General features: G+C 30.9%; 1 long non-coding RNA gene across 1 annotated transcript; it reads right to left on the bottom strand.

Moving 5' to 3' along the window:
• Window positions 1-5,480: 5,480 nt before the first annotated feature.
• On the bottom strand, window positions 5,481-10,156 carry LOC111717016 (uncharacterized). The gene is made up of 3 exons (XR_002768647.1): window positions 10,126-10,156; window positions 6,399-6,474; window positions 5,481-5,590 (listed from the first exon to the last, which is right to left on the bottom strand). It is a non-coding gene; the product is annotated as an uncharacterized LOC111717016 (long non-coding RNA).
• Between the last annotated feature and the right edge of the window lie 7,606 nt (window positions 10,157-17,762).

Here is a 17,762-nt window from a genome sequence, read left to right as displayed (position 1 = left end):
GGCAAATATTTGATTCTTTCACATTTTCTCCAATTATCATATGTCCTTACTAATTTATGAATGAGAAAATTCATATTGTTTATTATGGAACAGGACTATAGTCTCCTGGATCTTATAATAACTCTTTGTATTAATAGAGGTAATTCTGCTAACTTTGCACCTGTATTCTTTTAATCCATTAGGGACAGAACAAATTTCAAATATTTTTTTCAAGACTAGGGGCGTGTGTGGCCCAAAACAGGTATCTATATATAGAAATAATTTTTTGCCAATATGCCATTATTGTTTTCAAGGTTTTAGATCTGACACTATTCATTCACTAAACACCCCCCTCTTGGATTTCATATGTCTGAAACTAAAAAATAATAATTTTAGATTATTTTATGCAAAACGCGCAATACTAGCGAAAAACTTAATGTGTAGCTGGCTAACTTATCTGTACAAATTCAGATTTACTATTAACACCAATTTTGCGCATCATTTCCTTAAACTTTTTTATATCCGCATGGAAACCCTAGTGGCAAACCGGGGAAACCGGGGAAAAAATGGTTTGAAAGACATTACATTAATTGAGTCAATGAGGGAAATACAATGTTGTTAATATGCATGTGATAACTAATTACAACAACTACTAGGGAAGCCAAAGGAATTTTAGTTTTTTTTCAAAAAAGTAGTTTTGAGATAAAAACGCGAGAATTGTGTCACAAAAACTTTGTAGAGTTCGATGTTATTCTACCTAAGTGTCCTGAGAGGGTAAATTAAGTAATTTAACATCCCGGTGTTGCAGAAATCATGGGTCGGTAATGCATGTTGGTCAAAAGATGGGAAATAATTTTTTAGCACTAACTGACATCGAATCAACATGGTTTGTCATGAATAGCTCTTTATCCTCAGATATAATTCATAAAAGTGTTTTTATGAAAAATAACTTTATAATATATAAAAAAAGATCCTTTTCAATACTAAACCTTAAAATTTATCAACATGTTTCATAAGTTTTAATTCTCTCAATGTCAAGTTCTTGAAAAAGGTTTTTTTATCAAAAACATGTTTTTGTAACTTTTAGAACAGAATTTTATACCAAGAAGCACTTGAATATTAAAAATATCAGGAGGGGCTTTATAAAATACCATATTTGAGGTCCAATTAAATATCAGGAGGGGCTTTAAAAAATACCATATTTGAGGTCCAATTAAATATCAGGAGGGGTTTTATTAAATACCATATTTGAGTTCCAATTAAAAAATAAAATTTGGAACTTTTCTAAAACTTACAACATAATATGTCGATCCCATAATTTGTTTTCATTAGCCAAAAAACTAAAAAACTTACAACATAATGTCGATCCCATTCCCATAATTTGTTTTCATTAGATAAAAAAAACTAAAAACTTACAAATAAAGAACTTATTTGCTCAAGAGGTGTTGGTTGAATGTCAGTACATAGAACTCATTATCAAAGATTATTCGTTTTTGCTATTTTTTACCTGTTTTGCTGAATGTAATTAACAATTAAAATATATAAAATTTTCGATGCTGGCAGCATGAACTTCTTTGCAGTTAGTTTTTAACTTGTCTTTTTCGACAAACAGATCTAGATTTATATTTACAATGTGATCGTTTAAAATGTCCCACCAATAAAAAGATAGACATTCTATGCCTCATATTTCATGCATTGAAATAATTGAAAAATCAAATGTGAGTTTATTCCCTTTTATATAACTTCAAAGAGAGATAAGTGTACATAAAGTAACATTTTTTTCAACTCTTAATCTTAATCTATCTGCTGAAAGTTGAATATATGGATGTTTTTGTTTAAATCCAGAAAATTTCTTATTTTTCACGTTATGATGTTTCATCTTTATTCATAATTCATGATTTTAAAGTAGAAAGTTCCTCTAAAACTTTGTGTTCTTCGAAATTCAAAATTTTATTCTGTTCAAAACATTGTTATTTTATTCATTCTTTTCTCCTTTCCGCCTTTTCTTTCCTTTCTTCTTCCCTTATTGTTTTATCTTTTCTCCTTTCTTACTTTTATATCCTTTCTTCTTCCCCTATTGTTTTATCTTTTCTCCTTTCTTCCTTTATATCCTTTCTTCTTCCCATTTTGTTTTATCTTTTCTCCTTTCTTCCTTTTATATCCTTTCTTCTTCCCCTGTTGTTTTCTCTTTTCTCCTTTCTTCCTTTTATATCCTTTTTTCTTCCCCTATTGTCTTATCTTTTCTCCTTTCTTCCTTTATATCCTTTCTTCTTAACCTATTGTTTTATCTTTTCTCCTTTCTTCCTTCTTTCTTCTGTTGCGGGATACCGTGTACCTGGCTTAGTACAGGAAGGATCTGGTATAGTGGGACACCCTGTACCTGGTTTAGGACAGGAATGATCTGGTATAGTTAGATACCCTGTACCTGGTTTAGTACAGAAAGGATCTGGTATAGTGGGACAACCTTAACCTGGTTTAGTACAGGAAGGATCTGGTAAAGTGGGACACCCTGTATCGGGTTTAGTACAGGAAGGATCTGGTATAGTGGGACACCCTGTACCTGGTTTAGGACAGGAATGATCTGGTATAGTGGGACACCCTGTATCTGGTTTAGTACAGGAAGACTCTGGTATAGTGGGACACCCTGTACCTGGTTTAGTACAGGAAGGATCTGATATAGTTGGACACCCTGTATCTGGTTTAGTACAGGAAGGATCTGGTATAGTGGGATACCCTATACCTGGTTTAGGGCAGGAAGGATCTGGTATAGTGGGACACCCTGTATCTGGTTTAGTACAGGAAGAATCTGGTATAGTGGGACAACCTTAACATGGTTTAGTACAGGAAGGATCTGGTATAGTGGGACACCCTGTACCTGGTTTAGGACAGGAAGAATCTGGGTGTAGAATTTAGTTTCTCGAAGCGCTAGACTACACTCCTAAACATAAGAACATTTAGAGAAATGAAAATTTGATAAAAAATGATAAATTTGTTAATACAGACTACAGAGTGGTTTATCCAGCACTATGCCGGATAATTTATTCATACAATATCCACAGAGAGTAGTTGACCGCACAACCTGAAAACTGAGGGGGACAGCTGCTAGAAAGCTTAAGACAGACGGGGCGGGATAATGTCGGGCACTTCTGTTAGCACAATTTAAAATTTTGTTAATTCTCTGAATAAGGATCTTTTAGATGGACTATATTATGCTAGGCTTGTAAATAAACTCATTCAAATATACAGCAAACACTTTAAACGCAGATTCTCAATACCTTGCTAATAGTCACTGAGCTGCCAACAGGGTGTCCCAATAAACATAGAAATTGAGTGACGATTTCGATATCGTCGTTGTAAATATATTTTGTAAAATTAACAAGATTTTAAAGTGTTTGTATTAAAAGTTACTGAGTTGCTTTGACAGACATATACATACACAAAGTTTAAATTAATGCAAATTATTCCAGCTTTTTCAAAAATCGATATGAGAGAAAGAGAAAGAAATAGACTATAGACATTTTTTAAGACCATTTTACTTTTTTTCAACTTTGATACAAGAACCATGTAAAAAAAATTTTATTTTCCAAAGATTTTGCAGGCCTTGAAATTTGTTTTAATTGCTAAAAGTTGCCTGAAAAGTTTTCTTGACTATAAGATGAGAATGTATGTCGTCATCTCCTAGTCTGTGGTTCAAATTTACTTCACAGATGTCTCTAGTTCCGTCTTGCACGCCAAGCTTTCTACAACATAGAGGAGCTGTTGCCTAATTTAGTTAAAAGTATATGTGGTTGAAAGGTTTCCAATTTTTGTCATTTTGCAAATCTTTTTGTTGTTTGTGGTTTTCAGTAACTATTTAGAAATTATTAAAAACGTTATAGATGAAATTAAGGGATAAACAGGATAAAGGCCTTTGTACATCAAAATATTGATAAATTTACTGGCACAGAATTATGCACTGGAAATCTAATTTTCCATTATTGAATTGATTCGGAGTAGAAGGGAAATAATACTTTTCCTCAGTATCATTTAGTTCAGTACATTTGAGCCTGAAAAAAGGAGTACAAAGTGTACAATTCATGTAATGTTTACAAATTAAACGCAGTTCATAACAGTAATACAGTAATATCCCCGGACATATCAGTTACAATTTCTTCTTTTTCTTAAACTTATGCTGAAATGAACTCAGGAGCGCATGAAAGGTTGTCAGAGAATTGATTTAGAGAAAAGTTAAGAAAAATCAAGACATTTTTTTCTTTAAAAAGATGTTCCAGGGTCCAAAAGGTTTAATAGCACATATGTGAAGTACGCTTGGTGACGTCACTGAGGCTGGGAGACGGTTTCGCGGGGCCTGGAGGTCATTCTGCAAATCTGGAGGCTCAGATGTTATTTTTGCGGGGATCATGGCGCCTCTGCACCCCTTCCCTCGTGCATTATGGAAACAATTTGACAAAATGGCGGTTTTACACTTTTGTCCACTTAATTCCACTCCATTCTGTACTATCTATTCTTTTAGATTGCACCATAGTTATTTGATAAAAGTAGAATTCTAGAAGTTTTTTCCCAAAAACTGCACATTTAGTTCTAACTTCCATTAGGAAAATGAAAAAGATGAGAATGCAAAAACAAAAATCGTTTACAATGAGTGGTCAATTTCTCAGATTTTTTTAGATTTATAAAATAGAGATTCAAACCAAATATAAAAAATTAATCAATAAAAAGTAGTTATTTCAGCTACACTTTAATTTCGGCCCAAACTCTATCAATAATAAATATATAAAAAGTAAATTTAAGTTTTGAATAAAAGATCTCCCATGAATTATTTCAAATTTTGGTAAAAGTCAGGAACTTTTAACTTTAGTCTATCATCTATTTAGTTGAATTAAAATTAGAGTATAAGTATTCAAAGAATTGAAATGCAAGGTGTCCCATAAAAACACTCTAGAGCTTTAATTACAGTTTGATTTTTACAGTACATAGATTTTTACGAAATCTTTGTAACCATTCTGATCGATGGACACCAATTAGAGGTTTGTAGCGTTAAAATTCAGGAATTTATGGCAGTTTTGAGTTTGCCCTTTTTAATTAATATTAAAATGATATAATTTTTTTTTATAATATTTTTATAAAAATGTCCTCAATTACATGTTTGAAAAACACCAAAACGACAAATTAAACTGTCATATATATAGTACCAAAAGAGAGGAGAAAATTGTTAAAGACGTCTCATACCGTATAACTAAGCGGCCATACAAATTCAGAAAGATGCAACATACGACTTAGCCCGTAAAAAATCAATTTAATTTCAAACAAATCATTTAAGAACAAGAACAAGAACAAGAACAAGAACAAGAAGAACAAGAAAAAGAAGAAGAACAAGAAGAAGAACAAGAAGAACAAGAACAAGAAGAAGAACAAGAACAAGAAGAACAAGAACAAGAAAAAGAAGAAGAAGAACAATAAGAAGGAGAAGAAGAAGAAGAAGAAGAAGAAGAAGAAGAAGAAGAAAAAGACGATCAATGTCTGAAAATAAATGATCCCTAAAGCTTCCCGTTCTGGAAGAAGATGATAAAGACTCCCTATCTGATTCATATTCTGCTTTCTTTTCAGTAATCTAAAGAAAGAGAAGATTTAATAGAAAAATATATAAATATCTTGTTTTCAGCAAATATTCATAGAAATGAATATCAGAACTTTTTTCATTAAAGTTTTCAAGACTTGAAGATTGAAGAATTTAATCCTAACTATGATAATCCAGGATTATTTTGAATTTATGATACTGTGAGACGCTAAAAACATAAAAACCATATATAACCTATAGTTGGCCAGTTCAAATGATTGTAAAAATTTTAAATAAATGGATTTTTAAAAAAAGGAATTGAGTTTTTGCCACAAACTAAAAATTTATAATCCCTATACTTAGCCAACTGATGGTGTAAACATTTGATATTTCAAACTTTAGTTATTCGATTTAACATAAGTCATAGCTTGAAATATCTAAGGTCTACGACTTTGGGTTGCAAAGATAAAGAGATTAGAAAATCAGAGTTTGTGGCAAAAACTTAATTCCTTTAAGGAACTAAAATGTTATGATAATCTAATGAAGTATCGATGAGATTATTTTAAAATATCCCAAAAATTACTAAAGACGCCTTTCAATAGTATTGGAAACGTAATTTTTAACTGAACCTCCAATTATCGAGTGATATGCTTCACCTTAGGTCGGATCAAAAAGGAATGGGATAATTATCCTTAAGTTTGTTTTGCATTGTGGTATCATTATACAAACACAACAATAATTGCTAATTACTTTCAATTTTATAAATGCCACTTTTAAAATGGCCTGTCATTTAAAATTACGTTTACAGTTCCTTTAATGCTCATGTTAATTTTATGATTAAACTAATGTGATATGAACTGACCTGTTTATTGGTTGAAGCTGGTCTATTTTCATGTTTAATAAACTTAAAAATACTTCGTGTCCCCTCCATCATATTTCTGAAGAAAAAATGTTTTATCTCTGTGATATTTGTGCAAATTAAACGGTAGTTCCTTAGATCCTGAAACAGTTTAACTTATTGAACACAAAGTGAAAATTGCAGTTCTTCCCACTAGCTAGGCAAATTGTTCTTCGCTTTTTATTGGTTACTTTAAACAGTTTTACAATTAGGAAACCATTTATATTTTATGGAACCGAATAGAAATATTCGTCTTACAATTCAGAGTTCAACGTTTAGTGATTGCATGTAATGACTTCATTTTTTAGAAGGCGGGGAGGGGAAGGGGAGGGGGAAATTTTCTTTTTAAAAACCCAATACCTTTTTTTAAAATGTTTTTGGGAGTTGTACTCCTCTTTTTAATTTTATTTAAGATTATTATGAGATTACAATATATAGTTATTATTATTTTGTTTATATTAATGAATTCCAATAGAACTGCCAGAGTGGATGTCTAGCAGTATTTGATATTGCAGAGGTTTTTGTCACTTTCGTCAAATGGAACACTGGGATAAATTCTTTCTAGGGGCTCCTTCAGGAACCACGCTTTTAGGGGAACCACGCTTATAGGGGTTCTTTCTAGGGGCTCCTTCAGGAACCACGCTTTTAGGGGAACCACGCTTATAGGGGTTCTCTTCCAGGAACCACGCTTATAGGGGTTCTCTCCAGGAACCTTGCTTAAAGGGGTTCTCTTCCAGGAACCATACTAATAGAGGTTCTGTTCAAGGAACCACGCTAATAGAGGTTCTGTTCAAGAAACCACGAGTTTAGCAGTTCTCTTCCGGGAAACACGCTTACAGGGATTCTCTTCCAGGAACCATGCTTATAGAGGTTCTGCTCAATGAATCACGCATATAGAGGTTCTCTTCCAGGAACCATGCTTACAGGGATTCTCTTCCAGGCACCATGCTTATAGAAGTCCTCTTCCAGGAACTATGCTTATAGAAGTTCTGTTCAAGGAACCACACGTATAGAGGTTCTCTTCCAGGAACCACGCTTAAAGGGATTCTCTTCCAGGAACCATGCTTATAGGGATTCTCTTCCAAGAACCATGCTTATACGGGTTCTCTTCCAGGAACCATGCTTATATGGGTTCTGTTCAAGGAACCAGTCGTACAGAGGATCTGTTCCAGGAACCACGCTTAAAGAGGTTCTCCTCCATGGGTTCTTTTCCAGGAACCACGCTTATAGGGGTTCTCCTCCAGGGGTTCTCTTCCTGGAACCCCGCTTATAGTGCTGGGTTCTCTTCTAGGAACCACGCGTATAAGGGTTTTGTTTCAGGAACACACATTGGTTTTGATTTTTGGATATCATCATGGTTGTATCGTCATATGCAATTTCAATGCATCATCTGTTGTGTTGTGAGGTGCTGGATTTTAACCCGCGACTACCAGTGTGGACACCAATCCACTTTCTTGTCCATGGAGAGTGTGCTTAACTTTAGTGATCTAATGAGAACTGGTATAACACACTTACCACCCCACCCTACAAATAGATCTAATGCTAATAGATTGAAGAGCACTTGTCTAGAAAATTAATTCCATATTAACAAAGACTTATTTTTTCTTTATACTAAACATTAATTTCAACATTTCCAGGAATTTTCTATTATAATCTTTCAAAATTAGTTTCATGCCACCCTATTATAATTAAAACATAATAACGGGACAGTAAAATGTAAACATATAATTTCATGCAAACATTAATTTTACTATATAAATTTATAGACAATAGCCTGAGAGGGCGCTTCGCGCCCATCTTCTAAATTAATTGTGAACATATTCTCTTTGTGTACATCGTAAAACAAAACAAAAATAATTCGCGGATTTTCACAAAAAAATTCGTGGATTTTCAAAATTTTCAAAAATTTAATGAAGATCGAATTTTGATGGAGACAAATATTTGAAATTTTGATCATTCATAAACCTTCCCTGTGGTCACGTGATGTCCCACAAAAAATTTGCGCCCGACCGGTTCAGCAGTTTTGACGTTTATTGGATACAAACAGACAGACAGACAAACGAACAAACAAACAGACAGACAAGCCAAATTTATATATAGATGATGAATATTTTCCATAAAACCCTAAACATTTCATAGCTTGGAGATAAAAAAATAAATTATCATTGAATAAAACATAAAATTGCAAAAGTGGCGACATAATATCAAGATGCTTCAGAGTTGGTAACTTATCTCGTCCTGGTTACTAATTATCCCGATCTCTTGATCTACATATCCACAGATATATGCAGAAACAAGGTAATCAATAAAAAAATTGGGATTATTTGCCCCATGGGTGATTCTTTGACCTGAAGACGTTAAACGTTTTTTAGATGCCTGTAGAAATTATTAAAAAACTTTGCATGTTTGAGGGTTTTTGGTCTTGTCTTTTAGAATTATCTATTTGTCAATTAATGATTATGAATGCAACCCTTTAATTGTAAGTTTGAGTGAGGTTCCACAAAAAACTTTCGGTCTAAAAGAATAGAAAAGGCCAAATTACCATTATAAAAATTCTCATTGTATTTTTTAATCTTCTATATTTTAAATAAGGATTTAAATGTTTGAATATACATATTTTCAAACGCAAAAAAAGATATGTAGAAAGGTTTGCAAACATGTATGCAAATTTTACATTTTGTGAATATTTTCTCTGATGTTTTGCTATTTATTTAATGCACTACTTTTATTCAAAAAGTTTTTGTAAAATAACTAATATCATTCTTTCGGCGTCGCATTCTTCCTGTACATTAACATAAATGAAACAACAACTTTAGGAAAAAGAAAAAAGAATAAATGAATTTTTTAAATCGTTCAGATTTTTCCTTCATCTGTGAATTCTAGAATAATCAAGCTCAGAAGTAACTTATAAACTTATAAAACTCTTTCAGTATTATTGTTATTCCAAAATCTAGAGATTAAAGAAGCTGAAGAGTACAGTGTTCACAGCAGTATTCTATTTGCACCTTTGACTAAAAAGAAACGCGGGTATATCTATATTTATGTAAAGAAACATGGTTATATCCTTATTTATCTAAAGAAGCGCCGATATATCCTTATTTTTCTAAAAAAACACGGTTATATCCTTATTTATCTAAAGAAGCGCCGATATATCCATATTTATCTAAAGACACACGGTTATATCCTTATTTATCTAAAGAAAAACTGATATATCCATATTTATCTAAAGAAACGCGGATATCCATATTTGGCTAAAGAAACGCAGATATCCATATTTAGCTAAAGAAACGCGGATATATCCATATTTATCTAAAGAAACGCAGATATCCATATTTAGCTAAAGAAACGCCGATATATCCATATTTATCTAAAGAAACGCAGATATCCATATTTAGCCAAAGAAACGCAGATATATCCATATTTATCTAAAGAAACGCCGATATATGCAGATTTAGCTAAAGAAACGCAGAGATATATCCATATTTAGTTAAAGAAACGCAGGCATATCTATATTTTTATAAAGAAACGCGGCTACATCCATATTTATCTAAAGAAACGCGGCTTTAATTTATCTAAAGAAACTCGCGTATATCTATATTTATCTAATAAAACGCGGATATATCCATATTTATCTAAAAAACGCGGCTACATTTCTATTTATCTAAAGAAACGCTGCTATATCCATATTTACCTGAATAAACACAGGTATATCTATATTTATCTAAAGACATGTGGGTATATCCATATTTATCTAACTAGAAATTCAAGGCGCTTCGCGCCCTTCTTTCTAGCCTTATAGGGCGCTTCGCGCCCATCTTCTAAATTAGTTGTGAACATGTTCTCTTTGTGTACATCGTAAAACTAAACAAAAATAATTCGCGGATTTTTACAAAAAATTTCGCGGATTTTCAAAACTTTTAAAAATTTAATGACGGTCGAATTTTGATAGAGACAAATATTTGAAATTTTGATTTTTCATAAACATTCCCTAGGGTCCCTAGATGTCCCACAAAAAATTTGGGCCCGATCGGTTCAGCCGTTTTGACGTTTATTGGATACAAACAAACAAACAAACAGACAAACAAACAGACAGACAAGCCAAATTTATATATAGAAGAAACGCTTGGAATAGTTGAATGCTTGTATTGCAAGCTGTTTTTACGTAGATTTTACCAGACTGTATTTGCTGTCATTTTTTACAATGGGGCCTCTAGACTAGACAGTACAAAAGTGAATGCATATCAGTTTAATTATTACAATAAACCTGTAAATCCATGTACGGTTTAGATCATTTAATAATGGATGCCTTGTGTTTTATATTTAAGAAATATTAAGATTTCCTTTCTTAAAGTCGCAGAAAATAAATATTTACATTTATATTTATGAAAAAACGCATTGAACAATGAACATGCAATATTCAATATTTTCGAGATATACATGCATGTTAATTGAGTTGAGCTCACACTGAATATTATGCGCTACTCCTGTTTAATGAAAATCCGAACAATATTTAATAGTGAAAACATTCTTATTAGTCTCGATTATCAGTGAAAAGTTTATTGGGTACCGTTATAAATCGGTTATTGCGGTGTTTGCATAGAGACTCACTTGAAATTATCTTACAGTCCCTTTAAAACATTTCCAAATTATATAACTTTTCATATATTTAACAGAATTTGCCCCCCCCCCCTATCCATCACCAAGAGCTAGGTGTATTTATTATATAATGATTTTCTTGTTTCAATTTAATTGTATTCTATTGAAATTCAATCAGTAAGATTAGTATTTTGTAATTAGTAATTACTAATTACTATGCCAAACAAAAAAAAATCTTTTGCTGTGACTTTTTAGTACTAGGCATTATAAAAGTAGTTATTTTAACACGCTAACATTTTATTGGTTTGTAAATTAAGACAACTACTGGGATAGGTTCTAAATATTATCTAATTTTGTATTCTTGTTCAAATTATATTTGTAAAATATGACAACTACTAGTATAGGTTCTAAATATTATCTTATTGTGTATTCTTGTTTTAAATTATATTTATAAAATAAGGCAACTACTAGTATAGGTATAGGTTCTAAATACTATCTAATTTTGTATTCTTGTTTGAATTATATTTATAAAATAAGGCAACTACTAGTATAGGTATAGGTTCTAAATATTATCTAATTTTGTATTCTTGTTTAAATTATATTTATAAATTAAGGCAACTACTGGTATAGGTATAGGTTCTAAATACTATCTAACTTTGTATTCTTGTTTGAATTATATTTATAAAATAAGGCAACTACTGGTATAGGTATAGGTTCTAGATATTGTCTAATTTTGTGTAATATTTTAAATTATATTTGGCGTTTAATAAAGTAATAAAAAAGAATAATAATACAACATAAAGTAGACTATTTACATTCCATTAAACTTTTATACCCCATTTACTTTAACAAATTGGAATAAAAGGCTATAAAAAGGTTTTCTGTATTAGCAAATTTGAATTAATTCAGTTTAAAAGGAGATAAGATTAAATTTCAACTGTTTGTTTTTAGATTTTAGATTTTAGAGGTTTTTAAATGTTACAATACGGTCCAGAGTCTAAAACTATAAAATGCGCTAAATATAAGTCATAGCTTAAAGGGGCTGTTAAGGAAAAATGTAAGGGGGTAATGGCAGAGACCTAGGCATTTTAGGAGTTGATCATAAAAACTATGAGAGTTTTATCTGGTGTACCTGTCTCGAGAAATTGATATAAAACTATGTCAAAGGAATTGAGTCTTTGTAACAAACTCTGATTTTCGAATTTCTATATTTTTTCCACCTGATGGTGTAAACCTTTGATATTTCAAACTTAGATTCCTTCATCTAACAGAATTCATAGATTGAAATATCTAAGGTCTACGGCATTGGGTTGCAAAGATTTAGAGATTAGAAAATCATAGTTTGTGACAAAGACTCAATTCCTTTATATGAATATCTATTTATATAAAATTTTGTAAAAAAATAGTAGGTTTAAACAGATTATTCAACAAATACATAAGCAATCTGGAAACGACGATATCCTTAACTTAATTTTGCTTCTATTAATATTTGAATTTAATAATTTTTCATTTCTAAAAGATAAAATTAACAATATTATTTTTACGTCCGTATCACATGACCAGAACTCCTACCAATGGCAGTGCAGTATACTGATCATGTGATACAGAGGGAGCTCGTAATACACTACCATTAGTAGAGTTCTCGTCACATGAAACGGACGTTTTTAACTTTTTATTATATTACCAATTATATCTATCAAATATTAAGTATTGAAATCTTTAAATCATAACTCCTCTTCTTGAAAAGCTTTAAAATTAGCAAAAATGTTTTGAATTTCTAATCTTTACCGCATATATTTGCTTTTCACATACTTCTGTATAAAATCAAAACTATTAAGGAGCTAGGAGGTATCAAAGTCGTACCACGTGAAACTAAAGTAAAATGCACGTAATATTAAAACATTTCATTTTTTATTGAAGAGCTATTGAGAAGATCAAAGATATTTTGAATTCATAATTTGTAAGCAAATAAATTTGCTTTTTATACTTGTTCGTAAAATCAGAACTAGAGGAGCAACAAGGTCATAAAGTCGTAACGGTAATATTAATTGAATTTGACCTATTCCTTCCTTCTAGTTTGTACTTTACTGTATGTACACCTTAATGTAGAATGCAACAATGTTCATGTGGTCTACAGAACCAATATTATGATTGATGAAAAAAGTTTGAAGGAACTTGAGAAAACTTTACCATTTTAATTGAAGGCACAGATTGCATTTCTTTCAAGTTCTGACAAAGTAATTTCATTTAACAATTTTTTCTAACTTTTAAAAAGAGTTTTAGTTGTACTGTAAACTGTAATCCACATAATCATTCTCAGTGTAGAAGGATGTTGTTGCATTTTAGAACTACTGAGCGCTTGTTTTTAACTTCGAATTCAAGAAGTAATTGGAAAAACCCTGATAGATTTATGGGCGAAATTGTTTACGCTAAGAGTAACAATAGCAAATTTATTTAATTAAATACAAGAAATCCTAAACATTTTTGTTCTATACTCGATATCTCTGCAATCAGGAGAGCTATGATTAAAAATACAAAAGATTTTAAAGGGAGTGACCGGCTATGTAAGGTAGTTGAAATGAGTATGCAGTGTTGTGGAAAACTTCTTTTGGATTCATTTGAGACATATTAAACTTTTGAAAGATCTGTAAATCCTGAGTTTGAGCGCAAATTGAACGTTCAAAACTCCTACTTTGGGGGTGGATACGTTTTCAGAATTAGTTTTTTTAAATTATTAAATAACGACAACGAAAAATAAAGTAAAAATTATACAGTAATCTAATTAGATGGCTAGGAACATATTTCACAAAATAAATTTATCAACAAATCAATGCTAATATCGATTATTTCGTTTTCATTATTAGATTGGATTTCTTATCTTCTTTGAATTTATTCGCAGATTTCTTCAAATTCTTCAAATGTCGTCTTTTCAATAATAATTCTAGAAAATCTGCGAAAATCTTTGTGAATAATGAAAAACCAAAATAATGAGATAATAGAAACTAATAATTGAACAAGATTACTTATTTTCGATGATAAGATTATTTTTTATTTTCTCAAAATGTTCATAAACATGACGTATGTAGTTTATTGTAAAATATTTTTACATTTTATGTCGTCGTTAATTAATAATTTAAAAAAACTAATTCTGAAAGCGTATCCACCCCCAAAGTAGGATTATTGAACGTCGGCTATGCACTCAAACTCAGGATTTACCGATCTTTAAAAAGTTTAATATGCCTTTTCGACAACACTGCGTACTCATTTCAACTACCTTACATAGCCGGTCACTCCCTTTAATCCTACATGATATTTAATTTAATTTTAAGTGGAGTAAATATATATGTGATTATATAACATGTCTTAGGGTAAACCACATCTTTAACCAACCGTATGACTGAGTTAATTCTGATATTTGAAGCACATTAAACTAAATCTCATTTATTTTAATTTAAAATCTTGTTCTCTGTCCAAACAATTTTAGAAGTGGATTACTAATAAAAAGTCCTGCCATGCAATATAGATAAAATTATTCCAGTGTGTGAAAACAAAGCTACAGCTAAGTCACAAGGTTGCAAAGTCGAATGAGTAATACCAAATCTATAAAAAAAACACTTTGCTTGTTATATGCTACTTCCTTCACTTTTGGTGGTTTTTTTACTTGAGGTAAAATTGAAAAGTTTATCTTTGATGATATAATTTATCAAAAACTTTTCATTTTTGAGCAATAAAACTCTTCTAGTTTTAAAAGTAAAATATTAGATTGGGGTGAGGAGGGCTAGGGAGGGTTGAGTTGCTGAATCATAAAAACAGTTTATCATTTTTGCCACAAACTCAAATTTGTCCATCCCTATATCTTTTCAATCTATTGTTGTAGACTTTTGATATTTCAAAATATTAATTGTGTTACATTAAATGAACTAAATTTGAAATATCAAAGGTTTGCATCTTCAGGTTTCAAAGATATAGGTATGAGAAAATTGGAGTTTGCGGCAAAAAATCAGTATCTTTGAGGAATAACTCCACATTTAGTTTAAATTGAAGCTTCTGGTTGTGCAGTTCTTGCAAAGAATAATATAATAATTGGGTAAATTAGTAATTATTGCGTGATTGAAGTAATTAATTTATTCAAATAATTAGACCCTAGATACTTCAAAATATTTTGCGTACTGTACAAATGATTATCGTACTTTCAAAATGTTAGAAATTAACACGGAAAGGAACTGCATAATTTCATGTGACCTTTAGTGAAAATACGGCGGTGCCCGATGCACAACGGTACCATTAAAAGATTTGTTTTATCAAGTATTAGTTAGATATTATATGTTTATAATTTTGAAAAACAATGTTTGCAATTGTGGTTTCTCTACAAAAGTGACAAGCGCATTTCTATGTCAGGAAAACATGTAGGAATGATCAGAATTAAAAACTTTTAATCCTAGTAAATCAAAATCTTGAAGTTGAATTAAAATAATATTGCTTAGATTAATATCAGAATTCTCAAATCAGATGTAATGAGTTTAGACTTGCTAAAAGCTTTTAATACTCTAAATTTTCATTCAAATTCAAATACTTGAAACCTTTTTTCAAAAAAATTGTCCATGAAATTTATTTATAATATAGAAAAGAACCTTTTTGAGGCAAATATTCAAGAATTTTTAAAATTGATTATTATAAAGTTCACCTCTATAGGCTCGTGATTCTTTTCTCTTAGGTAAAATAAACATTAATGTAACCAGACCGCGATTTAAAAAATTTGGGAAATTATGGCTCGGGTCTAAACTGTCGTTGAGGCTTATTTACAGCTTGAGCTTTAGGATTCAAGCTGCGTCTTATTTTAAACAGAATTGAGTTTTAAAAAAACGGTTAAATATTCAATTTGGCGTATTTTCATGATAGAAATTTGTGCATTCAGGGTTTTGACGAGAACAAAACTCAACATTGAGTCTTATTTTCCACTAAAACCAACGAAGGTTGGTTTTATTTTCATTGGGCCTAACTTCTTAAGTCGAGCCGATGATCTCACAGCTGCCAAATATGTGACACAAGCTGTCGTCAGAGTTGGGTTGAAGTCGAGTCTTAAAGTCGGGTTTAAGGAATTAAGACTCGAGCCGAAATTTTTAAATCGCGGGCTCAGAGATTAGAACTTTATGTATGGATATTGTTAATCTTAAACGATTGATTTGGATATCCATTGTCCACACTTTTATTGAGAAGCTTTGCAATTTGACAGAAACTTAGATTTTTTTGTATTTTTATTATAAATTCCAACCCGAAAGTAGGGATTCACTGTGTTAATCTGTAGATTTACAATTCCGTTAGCACTCAGTATTTAACAAAGAATAATAAGCCTTTCACTAATAAATTTGGAAAATTTTGTTGATAAACAGCTAAAAGGAAAACAAAAAATCCACTTAAAAAGAGTGACCGGCTATGTAAGGTAGTTGAACTGAGTATGCAGTGTTGTGGAAAACTTCTTTTGGATCAATTTGAGACATATTAAACTTTTTAAAGATCTGTAAATCCTGAGTTTGAGCACAAATTCGACGTTCAAAACTACTACTTTGGGGGTGGATAGGCTTTCAGAATTAGTTTTTTTTAAATAACGCCGACATAAAATGTAGAAAAAAGTTCTACAATAAACTACAGACGTCATGTATAGGAACATGTTGAGAAAATAAAAATTAATCTTATCATCGAAAATAAGTAATCTTGTTCAATTATTGGATTCTATTTTCTCATTATTTTGGTTTTTCATTATTCACAAAGATTTTCGCAGATTTTCTAGAATTATTATTGAAAAGACGACATTTGAAGAATTTGAAGAAATCTGCGAATAAATTCAAAGAAGATAAGAAATCCAATCTAATAATGAAAACGAAATAATCGATATTAGCATTGATTTGTTGATAAATTTATTTTGAGAAATATGTTCCTAACCATCTAATTAGATTACTGTATAATTTTTACTTTATTTTTCGTTGTCGTTATTTAATAATTTAAAAAAAAACTAATTCTGAAAACGTATCCACCCCCAAAATAGAAGTTTTGAACGTCGAATTTACACTCAAACTCAGGACTTACAGATCTTTAAAAAGTTTAATATGTCTCAAAAGAATCCGGAAGAAGTTACATAGCCGGTCACTCCCTTTAAATATATGTGATAGGTTAGGCTAGATGAAGTAAACATTGTGTTTATTATTGCCTTTATATATTTACAACCCTTATCTGTAGAGTCCTTGATTTGCCCCCATGCATCAAATATTGTATAAATAATATAATACTTTGTTTGGTTATCTGTTGGTAAGTATTCATCTTAAAAAACTTCATAACAGCTGAACTTATTGCATTCAATGTTTTTTAACAACTCACCTTACCTCAAATTTTGTAAATGCCTTTAAAAAATCGATTTTCTGGACGGTTAAAATGAAATATTTTGCAAGAACGAAATGTTAATTTTAACTAAGACTTGTTAAAGATTTTAGAATATAGAGTATAAATGTGTAATAAAAGGAAACTAATCGAGTATATAAAATTTCGAACTGGCACGAACCTCTTCGATTCTTGTGCAGAGTAATGTAAATTTCACGTAAGATTGACATCTTATATGTTTTCAAAGATGACTCTTCTTCTTGAAGATAAAATGAGGAGTATAATAATGTTTTAAAGTTTTTGTATGGAACCAAATAAATTTGCTTTTGAATAATTGTGCTTAAAATCAAAACTAGAGGA

This window comes from Eurytemora carolleeae, unplaced genomic scaffold (assembly GCF_000591075.1).
Source record: "Eurytemora carolleeae unplaced genomic scaffold, Eaff_2.0 scaffold2323, whole genome shotgun sequence".
Taxonomy (NCBI): domain Eukaryota; kingdom Metazoa; phylum Arthropoda; class Copepoda; order Calanoida; family Temoridae; genus Eurytemora; species Eurytemora carolleeae.
This window is presented reverse-complemented; position numbering and strand designations above follow the sequence as displayed.